The sequence below is a fragment of the Pinus tabuliformis genome, chromosome 1_1, assembly GCF_031772625.1.
Source record: "Pinus tabuliformis cultivar Carrire ecotype Pingquan chromosome 1_1, CPIR1, whole genome shotgun sequence".
NCBI classification, from domain to species: Eukaryota; Viridiplantae; Streptophyta; class Pinopsida; order Pinales; family Pinaceae; genus Pinus; species Pinus tabuliformis.
This window is the reverse complement of record NC_142297.1, coordinates 614421614-614439176: the sequence shown is the minus strand read 5'-3', so window position 1 is coordinate 614439176 and position 17563 is coordinate 614421614.

The window sequence follows — 17563 nt, the reverse complement described above, 5'->3', positions numbered from 1 at the left end:
CCCTATAGGAGAATTTTTTTTAAAAACAGGAAACGTGGAGGAGAATCTTGATGCAGAAACAACTGGGAAACCCAGTGCAATACACAGGCAAACGTTTTTCTTCCAATTCACAGGCAGATTTTTTCTCTGATTCCCCAATCTTATGCTGTTCAATTCACCACCTTTTCAAAACATACCATGCATAGAGGAGTTTTTTCGAGCCTACCTCGTTTTGAGATTTCCAATTCCGACGCAACAGACACGGGTTTCTCTGCTTCAGAAGGATATATTGTATTTCCTGTAGAACGTCTTCCTGTAGAACGTTGGCCGGATTCTTTAGGATGTCTCTGCGCCTTTGAACGATCTTGGTATGCGGGATAATTTTGAACAAGCCGAAAAACTTGGCGAAGGACGTCAGTTTAACAGAATTCAGAGGCAGAGGATTCAGCCGAAGAGGTTTGCAAGTGTAAATGAATCAGCAGTTAACGTGAGTCTTCAGCCGAGCATTCCTTTAATTACTGCGTGATTTGTGGTGAGGTGGCAGAGACGTGCGTTGCTCATGCAAATTGTTGGTCCCCTGCAGTGCCATCTACCTGTAATCCCTTACCATTAGTTGCACTGGAGTTTAAAATATCCACAACTGTCTGTGTTTTTTCAAATTTCACGTGAATGACCATACACGTATGCTGCGTGATTTTTGCCTGAGCGCTAGAGAACTGTATGCGGGGTTAACCTTGCTAGATTCATGGCTTACCCCACCATTCCATTCGTTCATGCATTTCTTTAATTAGATTCATGCAATAGAGGAACAAGTTTTAGTCATGTACCTGAAGTCAAATGGCTGCTGTGAGGTGCTGTGGCTAGTCATTGCTGCATGCACTGGTTTCTTTGGTTGCATGAGGGCTCGACTGATGGTTTTTGGTTGTTTTCCTTGTGCAGGTGTCCTCTAGCCAGATGCATGCTACAAGAGTTCATTTCCACGCTCAGATCTGCACCCTCAAGCTGCTGCCACTAAATTTTCACAGGACCGAAACTTGTTTTCGCCATTGCTCCCAAACGATAGATTATATCGATTTGAAAATTGCTGAGCATGTTCTTATCATCATGATGCACCTCCCATAGCAAAATCGTGATCAATGGATGCATAGATTTCAAGAAAAATGGAAAATGGATGAAGAATTCAGAGATCAATTTCTCGGGAACCGTGCATTGGAATCGGCTGAAACTGCTTGGGTAGGCTACTATCACCCATGTGCATCTCCCCATGAAACAAGTTTTGAAATGGATGCACGAATATGGAGAAAATGCAAAAATGGCTGAAGGAGATGGAGGCTAATTTCTCAGAAACCGTGCACTGGAATTGGCTGAAACTGCTCAGGCATGTTGCCATCACTCTTGTACAATTCCCCATAAAACGGTTTTTCAAATGGATGTATGGTTTTCAAGTTAGGGCAAAAACAAATTCTGTTCTAGGTATTTTTGCTTCAAGGCATTTTGCAGTTTTGTTGCATGGTAAGAAAAATGAACTTGGGCTGTGATGCAGGTATGGAGATGATGGAGGAGGAGTTTGAAGATTGCAGGAGGACTTCTGAACCCTTGAGGAAGCTACCATGTTCGCCAAACCACCTTTTTGAAATCTGTTTCTAGCTTCCTACAATTTCTACAGGAACTTCCTGTAGAAGCACAATGAAGAAGCACAATGAGGTGGAAAAGATGATGGAAAAGGGTGAGGAATGGGAACATGGATGCTTGCAGGCATAACCAATGGATTCCAAGCTTTAGATCCCCTTCCAAAATTGAATCTGGCTCGCTTGAAGGTTCTACAGGATGTTTCCTGTAGAAATATAGAACTTCCTCTAGAAGGCACAAAAACTCCTTTGTCTTTGTTTTGAGTGATCCTTCTGACCTGCAATGTAATTGCTGCAACCTGAAATTATTCAATGGAAATTAGATTTATTTTTCTTTTTCTTTTTCTCCTTTTTTTTTTGAAAAAAACTAGGGCGCCTCATGGAGGTTTTCACCCTAATTGCCTGCCCTGGGCGCCTCCAAGGGAGGTTTTCACCCAGAGATCTTATTCTCTTTTCTCTTTTTTCCCAACCCATTGACCTCCTCATGGAGGTTTTCAATCAATGAGCCAATCTAAGGCGCCTCCGAGGAGGTTTTCACCTTAGATTTTTATTCTCTTCTTATTTTCATTTTTTTTCTCTACCCTACCCTACTTGAAAAACAAAATCATTTTCAAGTGTAAGAATACTTCCAATGGAGCCATGTGCACATCGAGATTAGAGACAAGATGATGTGAAGGCTCGAAATGCATGCTTTCACAGGTATCCGGATTTCAGAAACCAAATGATCTGACTTTGAAGGGATCAAACATAGCTGAAGAAGATAGTACCGCTGCAACTTAGTGACCGTCTGAAACCATATCCCAATATAGCTCTGATATCCTTGGTCCTTTTGCTGATCTGGATCATTCTTCATGTCACCTTCTATCATGACCTTCTCATCTTCCTCTTTTTACTGATCTTTCTCTTGAGTACATGGAGGATTTGATGGTAACCATGAGGGAACTCTCTCGATCTCTATTTCTGATCTCTTCTCTTCATCAAGTGTAGCCCATGGTTCTTTGATCTCCTCTTTTGAATCTTCTTTTGCCGGATGTGGTCCTTCAATGCTTTCAATATAGTCTCCGCTTTGCAACACTCTTCCTGAGCTATGGTGAAGATCGTTGAGCTCAAGAGGAGTCATTTGGACATGTTGTGCCTCAGCATTGTAATGGAGTTGAGCTACTCCAATGTGTGGATTTGGAAATGGTGGTATGGGTAGCTGAGTGGGGGTGTATATTTGAGATGGATGTGGATGGGGTTGTGGTTGGGCAGGCATTTGGGGTTGCCTTGGTGGAGGAGGAGGTGATGGTTGCGGTTGAGCAGGTGGTGGAGAAAAAGAAGTGGGAGGAGTGTTGTACTGGGGCCTCCACTCCTGATGAGGTGCATTCCACTGAGGCTGTGGCTGAGCATAAGAGTGAAATGAATAAGCAGCTGGTTGGGCATAATATGGATCTATGAAGGAACAAGGAGGAGGTGTGAACTAGGAAGGATGAGTAGGGGGACCCCAAGAAGGCATGAAAGTGGCTTGATAGGGGTCATAATAGGTCTCGGATGTCCCTTGCAGTTCCTGCAGATAAGATCTAGGTTCATGTGGCCTCCTTTGGTTCATATAATAGAGTGATTCAGTGGCTCCTTTGGCTCTCTGATATGTAGCTTTGATTCTGGGTAAGGAAGGGCACTGATCTGTAGGATGGTATTCTTCACAGAAAAAACACACTTCTATGGAGTACAATGGACATTCGTTCCTAGGATGCTTTCTAGTGCACCTAGGACAAAAAATGGCCAAAGCCCTCTTGGCTTCTTCTTGCTTCTTTTGGATCCACAAGATATCCAGTTGCATGGCAAGAAACTGCCTCATATCACTCTTGAAATCTTCCAGCTGATTTGAAAATTCATTTTTGGATAAGGGACTGTTCCCAACATTTCTGCTTGTAGCCATTTGCTCCAGAGGAATGGTTTCTTCTTCTTCTTCCCTTGAGGTTCTTCAAATATGTCTTGCTGTCCACCTAAGGGTTCTTTAATCACAGCCATCGAAGAAGAGAGAAGGTTGATTGTGTGAAGCAGTGGGGGTGTTGTGCAATCATTTTTCTAACTTATCTCTTCTCCTACAAGGCATGAAATGAAATCTTTTTGGTTGATTTTTTCTTTTTTCTACTTCTACATGCAAAACTGAAATAGATTGAACTGAAATTAACTATCTTGCTAAAATGAAAATGCGGAATTGAAATGAAAGCAGGAAAGGACTAATCTATTTTGCTCAAATCAAATTGCAGGAATGAAATGCTAGTCTAGGCTTGCGGAATTGAAATGATAATCTACGCTTGCAGAAATGAAATTGCGGAATTGAAATGCTAATCTATGAAAGCGGGAAATGCTAATCTACTTTTGCATAAATGAAATTGCATAATGGAAATGAAATAAACTACTTAGCAGAAGATTGTAGTGGAAAATAGAAGAAAAGCGACGATCACCAATACTCTGACGCTTCCCCTGCAACGACGCCAAAAAGATGATGGGCTCCAGTATTGTAGCAATAATGATACAACGATTGGAACTCCCTTCTTTAATTTTATCAACCCGGTAGTAAGTAACAAACTTGGAAGCGACGGTGCTGTATGCACAAGTACTAGCTCTTGCCGCAACTGTCACTTGGTCAGCTGGCACAAGTCCGCTAGGGGCTTAAGCCAACTTCTATGAGCTCTTAGAAGAAGCTTTTTAACTGATGGATGAAAGCTAACTCAAAGGAAGCTAATCTACTTGCGGAAAGAAACTGAAAGCCAAAAAGAAACGCAAACCCTAGCAAACCCTAATTCTACCAGCTATTCCTACTGATGAAAAGATGAGAATGAAAACTACTGAAAGAGATGCCATTACTTCTATGAAGGTAAGATACATGTGTCTAGACTACCTCTACCTGAAGAAAACATCTTTTTGTATTTTTGAATAAGTTATTAGAATTATCATGCATGTTCTTTTAACTGGCTTTTTACTGTGCAGAGGTGGATCAAGGAGGAGAAATGCTTGGAAGAGGTCGGGAAGGTTCAGATAGGGTCTAAGGAATCCCTAACACCCTTCCAGAGAGTTTCACAAAGTTTGGCTGCCAAGAAACCGCGTTTATGAGATTCTACAGGAAGTCTACAGGGGTTCTACAGGATGTTCTAGGATTTCTACAGGATGTTCTGTAATTTTTCTACAGGATGTTCAGAAATGGGGTTTTGAAGCATGGATGGAGGAAAAAATGTGGAGGAATGAGTATGGAGGTGAAATAGGGGTGTAGGGGAGTTCAAGACTTGGAGGATGTAGTTGAGGAGTGGCGTAGATGGTGAGATTTGTTCAAGGAGGGATGAAACGATGTTTCAAAAGGATATGAGAATCATGGCAAAGTAAGTGGATGAGGCAAATGTAAGGTAAGGGTTCTAAGTGAAGGGTGAAGCAGGTAGGTTGGATGGAGTATGGGCATGTAAGGAAGGATAACAGGTACTCTGCAAGTGGTTTTTCAAACTAAACAAACAAACACTTATAAAACCTATGACCTAGTTACTTTACTCTATGCTGACCTAAGTAACAACAAAAGGAAATGAACAATAGTTTATTCGAAATGAAATGTGTGAACTAACTTATGCCACTAAGAAATCATCAACTGAAGCATTTAAACACTACTAATATCAGCATCTACAAAAGAGAATTCCAACACTAAGAATTGCATGGCAAAGCAAAACAACGTTTTTGTTGGTAGCAAAGTCACATTGGTCCCAGCTCATGATTCCACTGAGGGGGAGGTGAGATCCAAGGTGTTTGGTAGCCTTTTTCTAAAGATCTTCCCTATGATTAACCTATCAAGCAAATATGAACATGAAAAACCTTTTTAATCATCAAAAGAAACATAAACAACAACACAATATTTAAATCTAAATAGCAGATTTTATTCTAAGAATGCAGCAAAAACACGTAAAGATAAACAAAGGAGGTACTGGGTGCTTGAGATGGGCCCAACCCCAAGAGCTACAACCTCCTAAGAGAGATTTAGAGTTGGTGCAAAGCTGGATTCATCTTTATTGAGCAAGAAAAGAAGAGTTACATCAAAACTGTCCACAAGGGAAACTTGAAAATGTGCTGAAAGCAAAGCTAATCTACTGCCTAAAAATTGAACTACAGACTAGCTAACTTTTGCCTACAAAATGACTAACCTTTGGATAACTACCAGATAACCCCAAATGAGGCCCTAAGCCCTCTTATTTATACAAATTGAGGACCCCAACAGTCCTCCTAAACTTTAGGGACTCGGCTGCCCAAAACTTGTAGTTAACAACAGTCCTACTTGACTTGCTTGGCTGCCCTTGTGCTAATTGATTTGGTGGCCCTTGAACTCCGAGCTGATGGTGGAGAATTCGAGATAAGGGCCCATAAATGAAGGGAACACCTTCCTAAAAATACTCTCCACGAATTTGGTTGCCAAGTGCTCATTTCAACCATTGATTTTGTCTCCAAATTGACCAAAAAGGCTACACAAAGCACACATTAGACTTGTTGGCATAATGACTAACCCAATTCACTTTATTAGCATAAATATAATAAAAAACATGCAATAAACTAATGAGAATGGTGGATTAAGTCGAATTAGGAGGTTGAATGAGCCCAAATAATTATTCATTTTTGGGGCTCATCACATATACCGAATGATTAATTCAAGCGTGCTTCATATTTCCTTGATCGACGATAAGCGATAAATCGCAAATCGCAATCGGGAGTTTCAAAGGGAGAGGCTTAATGATTTGCAATGAATATCTCCGATTGCCGATAGGTAATGTTATAATATAAGAGAGTGGGATATTATGCATGCAAACCATTTTTAGCGTATATTTACCTTTTGAGATGTGCGCCCAATAAATTGATTGCAATCGGGATTAGGCTTAAGCTTTTAACCTTTTGTCATACAATTCCGCTGATTGCCGATTGCGATTTCCTTTTCGGATAGGGGAATTAGGTGAGGTATTGCTTTTATGTGTATTCCTTTTGTTATTGCGATATGCGATCTCCGATCGCTTTATCGCAAATATAGAAACTATATTTTTAAAAAGAAACCCTTTATTTTCTATCAAAAGGCTTTATAAAATGATTTATTCACATCGGGCCTTTTAATAATGATTTTTCTTGAGATGAGGTAAATATCATTTTATTCATACATCTAAGTTTATTTAAAAGGGACCTATTTCATATTAAGATTTTGTATAAAATTTTATAAAAATGGGGGGTTTTTGTACAACACAACAATTGGCGATTCACTTGAAGAAACAATTATCTCTGAGAAAATAAATAATACTTTAACTTTCTTAATCTGAAAACTTTAATAGATAGAAAAAATCTAATATAACTAGGTAATCATAAATTCTGAATATAATGAAAACTATTTTTGTTATGTCTTTCTCATCTCAAAATTAAATACGTTCTAAGTTTTAAATAAACTTTAATTGGTTGATAATGATAAAACAAGAGACTTGTCCAACTTAGCTTTTATAATGACTCCTTTTTCATAGGTAGAGCCACTGCTGCCAACAAACGTCTATAGTCTCGGCATGGTTACCTTTTAACCATTTAATCATTCATTGTTACATCTATTTCAGAGTATAATTTAAAAGAATGAATCCAAAAGATATGTTTCCACATTTTTTGTATTACATTTTCTTTTTTCTTAGTTCTTTATTTTGAAAGATAAAAAGCCATTGTCCTAGTTTGGTGGCTAGCTGTTGACAATGCCATTCACTGGTTGTAATTTAACTGAGAAAGCTAGCTCGTGATGAGACTCCTTATCTTATAATAATAAGCCATTACCCTGTTTTGGTATGCAGTGTTGGTAATGTCAGTTGAACTAGTCTCCTATGAACATGGTAAGCATGCTTGTAATAAGACCACTTATCTTTTATATCAAATATATTTTAGATTACACTATGAGAAATTATAAACTTTGATGGATGGGGTGAATAATTTTCTTCTTAAGAGAACATGGATGACAATTTTGAGAGTTGAAGATGCTAAGATTGAATGAGTCTCTGTTTTGTATTAGTAACTTTTTTTAAGGCTTCTAAAACTCTTGAATGATTTACAGTGTTTTCAAGTTTTGAGAAGATTTCACAAAAATAAAAGGGCTCTTTAGAATTTAATTATACCTAATTTCCTAGAACTTTTCCTTTTCTTTCAAGTCTTTCATCTATCAGAAGTAAATATTATGGCTATTTTCTTTTAATTAACCTTTTCAAAATAATAAAGACAAATAGAAGGCTATCTACAACTTTATTTCCTAAGGCAGAAAATAAACTAATTATTCACACGAATATAGTTGAAATTTTGAATATTTACAAAGTGAGAAGGGGTTACCTCCTCAATTGAAGATTTTTTTCAAAATAATCCCATTGACAGGAAGAGATTCTCTCTTTCTTAATATATTTTGCAATATGAATGTAGATGGTCCGAGCCACATTTTCTGAAACTTAGTGTGTTTTCCTTTATCCTCATGGGCTTTATCCCATTTCAAAACCAGATCACCGACTTGTAAATGTTTTGAGCCAGTTGAAGTTGTATCAAAAGAAGACTTGATAATTTGTTGATGCTTTGCATGTGTAATTCAGGTTTTTTCCCATTCTTCCTCTAGTTTCAGAATCTGATCATGTCTCAGTTGAATAGAAGATGAGGGATTTTCTTCAATAAACTGCACTAAAGCTAATGATGGAAGTACTAAGTTTGCTGGTATGACAAATTCTTTTCCATACACTAGATTAAATGGAGAAGTGCATATTGAGGCCTTCTGTGTTATATGGTCTGCCCATAGTGCAAATATTAAAGACTTATGCCAGTTCTTATGATTATGATCAATAGTTCTCTTAATAATCTTGACAAGATTTTTATTAGTGGATTCTGCTAAACCATTACCCTGAGGGTAGTAGTTTGCAGAATATTTCAATTTGAATTCTCTTTTGATAGCAAATTCAAGTATGGAATTACCACAGAAATAAGATGGATTATCAAAAGTAAGAGTGTTTGGGACACCAAACTTGGTAACGATGAACTGGTCTATGAATTCAATGATTGCTTCAGAGTTTGCTGTCTTCAAAGGAATTGCTTCTACCCACTTAGTAAAGTAATCGATAGCTGTAAGGATATACCTATGTTGTTTGGATGAATGTGGAATAATTTCTCCAATGATATCCAATTCCCATTGTTCAAAGGGTTGTTAAATGTTGACTGGTTGCAAAGGAAAAACTGGCTTTCTTTGTCTTCCACTGGTAGTTTGACATGTTTGGCATTTCCTTACATATTCATGAGTATCTTTAAATAAGGTGGGCCAGTAATACCCAACATGAATAATTTTGTGGGCTGTTGTATCAGCTCCAAAATGTCCTCCTGCCAGACCATCATGCAGTTCCTGCAAGACCTTTTGCGCTTCAGGTTTTTCTAAGCATCTTAACAAAATTGAATCATAATTTTGTCTAAACAATACATCATCAACAATCATGAAGTTTTTTCCTTTCAGTCTTATGACACGTTTATTTTTATAGGAAAGATTAGGAGGAGGATATCCATTTTTTAAATAGAATATCAAATCTGCATATTGGGATTCAGGATTAATAGTACTTATTTCGTTGATCTCTTCAATTTTTTTTGTACCTTCATGTTCCTGAATATTAGAAGCTCCTGCTAACAACCTGCAAAAACCTTGGCCTTTGACAATCTTTGCTGGTTTTATGTCTAAATCATATTCTTGTAATGCCGTGACCCAATTTGACCTTTTTTCTCCCAATTCCCTTTGAACTAGTAGCTGTCTTACTGTTGAAAATGAATTATAAATTTTGTGTGAGTCTTTAAGAGAAAGGGCTTGAAGTGTTTAATGGCTTTCTACACAGCAAAGGCTTGCTTTTCAACTTCGAAGTAATTGAGTTCAACACCTTGGAGATTTGAACTATAAAATGAAATTGGTGCTTCCAAGTTTTGATCATTGATTTGTGTTAGCATTGCTGCGTAAGATGAATCAGATGCAAGTGTATATAGAATGAAATGATTTGAAAAATCAGGGTTGTTTAATGCAGGAGCATTTATGATCGCTTGCTTGATCGAATCAAAAGCTTATTTCTCTATATGTCCCCATTTAAACACTGAGTTTTTCTTAATCATGGTTTGTAATGGTAAAACAATCTGTGAAAAATATGGAACAAATCTTTTTACAAAATTAATTTGGCCTAAAAATGATTGCATTGTTTTTTTATTATGTGGAAATGGAATTTAAGAAATCTCTTTGATTCTATCTGGATCAATATAAATACCCTCTTTTGAAACAATGAATCCCAAGAGCTTACCTTGGTCAAGAGCAAAAAAGGACTTCTTAGGATTGAGTGAAATGCCATACCTTTTACAGTGCTCAAAGATTTGTTTCAAGTCATGTAAATGATTTGATATTTTCTTAGAGAAAACAGTAATGTCATCCAAATAGACAACTACTGTTTTATTGATTAGGCCTTTGAATGCGATGTCCATTTCTCTTTGAAATGTAGCTCCAACATTTATTAATCCGAAAGGCATTTTTTGATAGGCATAAGTTCCCCACTTGGTTCTGAAGGTAGTCTTAAGTCTGTCATCAAGGTGGACTAAGATTTGGTTATACCCTTAAAAACCATCTAAGAAGGACATTAATTCAGAACCAGCTATTGAATGGAGAGCTTTCTCCATGGTAGGTAAAGGGAAGTTATACTTTTGACTTGCTTTATTAACATTTCTGAAATCAATACAAATTATAATGTCACCATTTTTCTTCCTTACTGGGACCATGTTGGACACCCAATTTGAATGTCTAACAGGAAAAATTATCTTAGCTTTCAAGAGTTTGTTTAATTCAGCTTTTATTTGACTCTCTAGGTTAGGATGACATTTCCTTAACATCTGTTGCACTGGTTTTTCTTCAGATATCATCGGGATTGTATGTTGTATGATAGATGTATCATACGTTTTCAAATCATCATATTTCCAAGCGAAGACATTTTTATATTTATGCAATAGTCTAATAAATACAATTTTTTCTTCTGAAGTAAGTCCTAATCCCAAATTGATGTTTTGTGGATTGTTCTCTGTACCAAGGTTTATTAATTTAAATCTCAAAGTAGAACTTTGGAGCTTTGAATTAGTAACCTGTTTAAACCTATCTTTGATGTCATAAAGATCTTCAAGTTTGACTACTGGTTTAGGTATTGAGTTTTCTTCAAATTTTTCTTTCGTTTGAAGATCATGCTCACTTTCATCAATAATTTGATCATCATAGGATTTATCAGAAGTTAAGAAGTTTAAAATGTTGTCATCATGTTTGAATACTCTCCAGTTAGTGACATTATCAAGAATTTATGGTCTGAAAATTAACTCTACTGAAAATCTATCGGGACTGTAATCTTCAGATGGCAGGAGCTTAGAAGCAACATTAGCTAGTAAATCTGCTGCTGCATTCTGAGACCTAGGATGGGAGAAATATTAAATGCTAGGAAATGAGATACAAGGTCTTGTACCAAGGATTGATAATGTTTAAGGTGACTAGAAATACAATGTATAGTATTCCTGACTTGTCTTATAACAATTTCGGAGTCACCAAACGCTTTTAAATATTGTACCTTAAGACCGATTGCTTTATAAAGTCCTTGTATCAAGGCTTCATATTTAGCAGTATTGTTTGTGCACTCAAATTCTAATCTGCATGATAACATGGTCTTTTCTCTCTCAGGGCTAAATAAAATACATCATGCTCCTGCACCTTCATTAGATTTAGACCCATCAAAATATAATGAACAAAACAAATGGCTATCTATAGTTTTATTTACAGTTTCTTCAGCAATTTTAACACACTTTGATGTATCAGTTTGGGAAAAATTCTCAATTTGAGATGTGAAACTATTAACTAAGAAAGGTGATGATTGATCAGTAAAATTACCAAAGAATGATTCAGATGAGTAGTTAACTAGAATGTTGTTGTTGAATGCTATAGGCTGGTTTTCTTACTCAAACTCTGCTACAGTATGATTCATATACTTCTCCCGATCAATATTTATCTGATTTGGCTTTGCTTTATAGGGCAACCACATGTGAGACCAATAAGTGGAAATGTAACCATGAAGTTTCTCAAACCAGTCTCTACTTAAAATCAAACCATAGAACTTAGGGATATCAGCGATTAAAATATCAATTCTCTGAACAACTCTTGGGTCAGCTGATAACCTAATGGTAACTGAGTTGATTTCTCCTAATACTTGGACCTTAGTTCTATCCAACTGGACAATATGGATTGCAGACTTTTGGGGTTCAATATTCAGTTTAGAACAAACTAAGGCCAACATTATATTCGAAGAAGCCCTTGAGTCTATCAAGCAATTGTGCAGATTTCTATTATAAATCTTGTAGGTAAAGAGAAAAGAAGGAGTATGGGAATTTGATCTATCTCCGATTAGAACAGCATTAGTAGCTTCTACTCTACCAGGAGGTGGTTTACCTGTTTCATTAGCAACTTTGGACAATACAACGTTTGGGAGAGGAGAAGAAGGTACTGCATATAATTCCTTGAGCAACAATTTTTGTTGATGTTTGAGTTTACTAAGTTCAAACATAGTGATATCTGCCTTCGTTTTCTTCATATCTTCAATAATGTTGTAATCCATAGAGTCTGTTACTACTAATGTTTTAGATGTTTAAGGTGGATTTGAGGCTGCTGACTAATTCTGAGAAGGTATCGTTGTAGACTTCTTTGTGGGAACTTTCTCTTTAGTAGTAGTAACCATGTTCTTTTTCTTCCGAGTTACTTGAACATGTTCTGGGGTACCTTTACTCCTAGTACTTACTGGGAAAGCTTCCTGTTCATTTTCAGTATCAGAATTGGGCAAAATGAAGTCCCACATCCCATGACATTCTACAGTTACCTCTTCTTCTGTTTCTTCAGATGATAAGGCTGTTTCTTCTTCTTCATCATCCTCGCGGTCTGAGTTTGCATTGGATATAGCATTTGGGGGTTTTGATTCTGGTTTCTTGAAGTTTCTAAATGGTTTTTTGTTTGAAGTCTCAGCTACTTGTTTCTTGATTTCTATCATTTCATTTGACATAGTCTTTAGAAATTTTCGAAGACCTCCATATCGTAGGGATCTTTAGTCATTTTCTTCTTTGAATCATCTTTGAAGGAGACTTTTTTTGATTTTCTATCTTCAAGAGAAGCTTTCTTTTCTAAGCCGATGATGTGTTTCTCTACAACAAGTGCCTCTTTCATATTTTCTGCTAGAGTTGGTTTTGCAGCTCTATCTACAAAGATAGCTATGCTTGAAGGTAAAGCTGTTATATACCATTCACTTCTAACTTGCTCACTAGGTTTAGAGGCTGTCAGAATCTTATTTAAGATTTTATTAAATCGTGAATTGAATTATTTTATTGGCTCTTTAGACTCTGTTCTAAGATTTGAAAGATCATTGATTAACGTTGCTACAGATCTATCATCACTGTATTTAGTCAAGAACTGTTCTTGAAAAATATTCCAACTAGTGATGGATCCTGATGGCAAGGAAAAGTACCAAGACCCAGTTGATTCTTGTAGGGTATAAGGGAAAAGTGTAACAACCACATCTTCCTCTGTAACTCCTTTTAATTTGACTAACAACATAAAGTTGTTTATGTGTTCATCTACCTGTATGCCTGCATCTGGATTAAATTTCGACAACCATTTTTCAGGATGAGCTGGAAATGGGTGCAAAGGTGCAGGCATTGTGACTGCACCAGGATTATTCCATGGATTCTAACCCTTTGTCAAGCTAATAATAGATGATAGCACCGATGAAGTTCCACATGGTTGGGAAGGAGCAGATATTGAAGTTTGAGGAGGTTGAGAAACAGATGTTGAAGTTCTAGTTCCCTATTGAACGACAATCTAGAGTGGAGGAGTGGATGGTTGACTTCGCACTGGAGAAGATGAAATGGATGATGATGATGAGAAAGTTTCACTATCAGATCCTTCAGTTGTTTTCCTTTCCCGTTTCCTTTTAGGCAAAGGTAACTCAGTATGTTCAATACCAAGCTTTTCACTTTGAAGTCTGGTGAGGGGGTGAGAAGGAACAAATTGCGAAGTTACATTGCCTTGAGATAACTCGGATTTTTGTGGTGATATTGAGAATCCTTGAAGTTTATGGATGAGAGACTGTACTTTAGGAGATTCTGGAGTTAATTTATATGAGATATTTTGGGGTTGAGCACTGTTCGTTGTCTCCTCTACTTCTCACTTGAAGACTGGAGTTCCAGCATGCGAGGGAGAATTCAGAGGTGAGGTGGAGGGAGATTTACTCTCAGAATGGATTGTAGATTTGGGTTTGCTCGCCATTCACAGTTCATACCCTCCTTCTAGCACCAAAAATGTTGAAGCCTTGAAAATCGCTGCATCAACATCAGGGAAAATTACTCGGTCCGGACCTTAAAGGCAGCTCCTTTTCTGTTTGGTGTGGTGGCTCCGACTGGATATAATGGGACCAATTTACCAATGATTTATGAATGGGATGGATAAGTGATTGATCTACTAATATCTAATGGGAAATGATGAAAGATTTATTCTAAAATGCAATCATATAATTAACTAATCTATATTAGGAAGTCTTTCTCTTAGTGCAATTCTTGATGATTCTTATTGAAAAGTAAGCATATAGATGACTCTACTCATAAACAAAAATATTCATTCATATGATAATTACTTTGTTCAAGTAGTTGAAAAAAGTAATAATTAAAACATTATTGCACTGATATTTATATATCATTGACACACACACACACACACACACACACACACATATATATATATCTATATGAAAAATAACAACTCTTGAACATTCAATAGTGATAAGTAGAAGAGATTGTTGTAAAAGCTTATACATATATCAATAATAGCAAAATGAATGAATGCTAGTTCACATAAAAGAATGAAGCAAAACATAGATAATAGTACCATATGTGTTTGATTCCCATCCGATATGAATTGCATTTGGATCCCACTTTTTAACTTGGAAATACTTTTATAGGAAGCAATAGTGCATATCACAAAAAAGTGCTCTTCATTAAAACTCAAAATTCAGGTCCAGTTTCATAAAAAATATATATCGGAAGCAAAATAGTGCAACTTCCGATCCAAGTCTTAATACAAAAATTTTAGGACCCTTTCTAATGACATGAAAGGGTCTATAAATACTATCTAAACTAACTAACTATGAAATAAAAATGGTGTGTGCTGGTATAACCAAATCACAAATATATGAAAATCTCCCCGAAATAGACATGCTTACAGTCGGTCAGAATGGTTCATCGTTTCAGATGACTATCTTGTGGCTTGAGCTAGCATATGGCAAGCATCGGTTGCAGTTCTGGAGGATGAATCATACACGAATATAACTGGGCAGTATATGTGGCATCAGTAATTTCGGGAATCATGTAAATTTGATTGCTGTTCGTTGACTAGATGACCGTTTAACAAGGAAGAACCAAAAGGTTTCCCATGTTAAAGTCTGAATGCCTGCTATCAATCTTTCCCTCTTTTCCAGCTCTTGTTTCCATGTCTATTCTAATACTTTCACCGATGGCAGTTTCCCTGGAGAACATTCTGAAATTAAATTTGAAAAATAAAGAGTATCATTAATCAATTCAATCAGATTACTAGTCGCCGATCTGCATCTTGACGTCGCCCTTTCTGCTTTCATCAGTTGAGATTGCCACTCAAGGAACAAGATTTCTTTATGTGATTCCAGAATTTGGGGTAGATTTGCAGCTTGTCCTTTCTTGGTTTCTTGCCAAGAGAGAAACTCTATTACTTTCTCATCTGCTTGTTCCAATTTCTGCCTCGCATCAACTGGTTTATCAATCATAGATGACGATATTTCACATAGGGAAAGAGTGAGAGAGATATTATGAAATAATAAGTTCAACTGATTAGATAATGCTTTAGTAATCTGGAGAGCCTCTGATTTGAATTCTCCCACTTGGGGATATCCTTTGAACCTTTCTATTTGCAGTGACAGTTGAGCGATCTATTCTTCTTTTGATTTTCTCAACTGTTCGTTTATTGATTGCAGTTTGCTTAATGCTAGAGATAGTTCCTGTTGATTTTGTATTGCATGTTGATCAATCCTCTGTTTCTCTTTGAGCAATTTCTCATTTAATTGATTATTCGACCGCCTCTGTGCTGCCAACTACTATTCTACTTTCTCTATGCTCTACTGCTTTTCTTGTACCTGCGTCTCTAACAAGATAATTGCTTGATCTTTTTCCTTGAATAAATTGCTAACTTCTGATGCCTTGTCCATAGTAGCTACTGTGTATGCTCTAACATACTGAGAGAGTTTAGTAAGATCTTCGGAAGGGTTGACTTCTTCTCTCCATACCACATTAGTTATCTCCATTTGTGCAGGCAAAAGAGAAGATTGACCAAGTTTTCTCTTTTTCCTTTATCTCTTGAGTATGGCCCTATTCTTAGGGTTGTAGAAGACATCTAAGGGTGGTATTTCTTCTACATGAAGGACAATTTCATTGGATCGATTCTCGGGGATTATCTCTACATCTTTTTGAGTCATGGGTAGGTCGCTAGTTCCCTCAGTCAGAGCTGTATTAGTTGCTGACTTCTGACCAGTTGTCACCTCAGGTGTGCTAAATCCTTGTAGGCTCTCAGTATTACTAATGATTGAGTCAAATTTTTGCCATTCTTTGAGCAGCTTGGGATCAATGTGAATGTCTGAATCAATGAGTTCACTAATTTTTGCTTGTCCCTATTCCTGCGCTGGCAATTTTTCTTTTTCAAGAACTTTCTCCACTAAAGGAGTCTCGTCTACAACTTTCTGTTCGGTTTCACTTTGCTGGACTGTTAGGGTTGTTTCCAACAGGTCCAAAGGCAGAGTTCGCAACCTCTGGTCTTTGAGCCTATTGAACGTTTCTAGCCCTTTTTCTTCATACCTGATTCTGGCCAATCCTTTGACCTAGAATAATGATTCAGCTGAAGCGAATAAATCATCGAAGTCATCTGCTTCGTGATCAAATTTGGCAAGTTTGGCTTGAGATGTGACGTTATGAGCAACCTTTCTTGGATCATATTGCCTGTTCGGGATTGTAGCAAGATTCAACATTTGAATCTTTTCTGTCTTTTTTCCGCATGTTTGTAGTCATGTAAAGTGAAAATGCCACATCGTAAGGGAAAGATAGGCCACATGTGTTTCTTTGAATCCCTAAGGGTTTTGGATGTCCCTTCCACTGTTATTTGATAAGCCAATTCCCGAGCTAACAATTTATCGGGAACATACAGGGGGAGAACATGGGGTTTAGTAAGGCTACCAAAAAGCCTTACATAGGTAAATTTTTCCTCCCTGAACCAACTACCTACTGCTGTCAAGTCAATTTCTGCTTCCTGGGATATCCTGGGGGCAGGCTTATTAAAAATAGAATAATATACAGGGAGAATAAAACCATTGCAAATTTTATACAAGTGATTTTTGTAATGTGACTTCCATAACTGCTTGTGGTAAATATGGATTGGATTTAGGTCTTGGGGAGTCCATCTCCATAGTGAATTTGGTAGAATCATGTATTCCCCACAGCCTACACATCATAGCTCCAGCATAGCAATAAGGGGAAGCTAATGAGTCAACAGAGTACTTACCCGATGACTCGTGCTTGTGCTTCTCCAGGAAATGTCTCCATTGCTTGATCGAGTCTGACTCTGAATCGTTTTCCTTTGTGAACGCTTCTAGGAATGCTTTGTTGTATCGCTTCTCTGGTGGCGGCATATGATACATTTGCCTGAGATGTTCAGGCTTGAATGAGCCAAATATCCTCCCATCAACTGTGCAAAATGTTCTATCTGTAGTTGGGATTTTTTTAACCACCCATATTACTACGTCAATGTATGGTAGAACCTTAGCCCGTGCTGCTATCCTATGAAGATATGAACAAGC